General features: G+C 46.5%; 1 long non-coding RNA gene across 1 annotated transcript in view; it reads left to right on the top strand.

Moving 5' to 3' along the window:
• LOC311608594 overlaps nt 1-40 on the top strand; it is a 6,763-nt gene extending 6,723 nt beyond the window's left edge. Inside the window, exon 3 of the long non-coding RNA XR_014783033.1 lies at nt 1-40. This exon is cut by the window's left edge and continues 152 nt beyond it. This is a non-coding gene — a long non-coding RNA (uncharacterized lncRNA).
• The last annotated feature ends 1,830 nt before the right edge of the window (nt 41-1,870 follow it).

Genomic DNA, 1,870 nt, shown 5'->3' on the forward strand with positions numbered 1-1,870 from the left:
AAGATTGCTGGTGAGATGCTTAGGGGATGTAAGAGATGAACCATGAGATGGGGCCCTTGGTTTTGGTTTGTTTGTTTGTTTTTGTCTTTTTATGAGAGGTTTCTCTGTGTAGCCTTGGCTGTCCTGGACTCACTTTATAGACCAGGCTGGTCTCAAATTCACAATGATCCACCTGCCTCTGCCACTACGCCCAGCAGGGGCCCCCTGGTTTTGCCTTGAGTAGAAGAAGAAACAGCAATTTATTTCAAAGTTAAAGATTAGAGAAAATTAACCTGGCCGGGCATGTGGCACATTTGAGATGTTTGGGTGGAGGTGCAGTTGGATTTATCACTTACCTGGGCTAAGAGATTAAATCTTGGCAACACAAGAAACGCTGTTGGAGGATGCTGAATACAGGAGATGCCTCGGGAGGAAGCAGAGATGGAGATGAGACCGCTAAAGAGCAACCCCATCTAGAAGCTGGGGATGAAAAGGAACTAGAATAAAGGAAACTGGGAGGGAGGAAAGGGGAAGGAAGTGAATCTGGTATCCCAGAAGCCAGTGAGCGAAGGGTTTGAAGGTAAAAGCTGTAACCAGCTATCCAACCAAAACAGCCCCCAGATTGAGTGACATTTGCAGAGAAGCGCCCGCTGGCTTCTCTTGGCAAGAAAGCCGAGGTAGATGTTGGAAATAATTCATGTTTCCATCACCCTTGAAACCCTATCCCAGGGCACTGGGTATCCAGAGAAGTTCTTGAGGCATTCTCTCCATTGTCCCTCAGTGTCCTCTCCATTCAGCTCCTATCTCACTTGAGCTTCTTACACACGTACAGCACCTACACAGGAAATTCCTGCTCCACACAAGAGGGGCAGCAGCGGCGATGGCTGCCGCGGCGGCAGCGGCAGCGGCGGCAGCTGCAACAATCACTTACTTTGTTTTGGTGATGTAATACAGCTAGCTTGAAAAAAAAAAACTATGCTAAATAAAACATTACTAAACGTGCGACTTAACTTTTGTGACATAATTTGAGCTCAGACTGGCTGTGAACTCACTGTATAGTATGTATCTGAAGCTGGTTTCAAACTTAATCCTAATGCTCCTGCCCTGTCTCCCTTGGTGCTGAGATTGCAGGGTTGCCACTAATGCCGGCTTCTGGGTGTGCTACTTTCAAAGTGAGAGGCGAAGATGTTTCTCAGCCTGGAATCAGTCTCAATATTTAGCATTTAACAGCAGACACCTCCGAGAAGGCGTGAGGACACAGCGCCCTGGAAGAGACAGCAACAGAGGCAGGGAGGGCAGCCAAGGGCACGAGGCTTCAGAGAAATATCAGCCCCTGTAAAGTGAACGCCACCGACATTTTGCATTCAGGGAAGATAGTCTAATTTCTTCTGCAAGTGGTAAGAATGGATGAGGTTTTGTTTTGTTTTTTTTTTTTTCCAGTTTTTCTTTTAACATGCCCCATTCTGGAAATGGCATTTCATCTTTCTTAAAAGCAAGATGAATCACTCACTTTTCTCTTACTCCTTGATCAATAAAACAGGAAGTTTGGCTTCTGCTGGGCAATCTCATTCCACTCATATAACCTGGAGTCAGGGGTCCCTAGGGGGCCACAGGCAATAATGAGGGGCCGGACTCAGTATTGGTTTCCCTTGTCCTAGTCTGACGGATGGGAGCAGTGTTCCAGCCCCCTCCTGGGTCAGGGTTTCCAGCACCTGGATGTGAACAGTTAAAACCCAAAGGGTGATGCCTCTATATGCCAGACAAGGGTTCATTTATAATGCTGAAGATTAAGCTGCTCAAACGCCTCATCAAACATAACCAGAAAAATCCAAACGATGCAGAGAAGCATAAGTAATATTATTCCGACAGCTAAAAAAGGCTTGGCTGAAAG

Source organism: Acomys minous (genome assembly GCF_964271855.1).
Source record: "Acomys minous genome assembly, chromosome: 11".
Lineage (NCBI taxonomy): Eukaryota > Metazoa > Chordata > Mammalia > Rodentia > Muridae > Acomys > Acomys minous.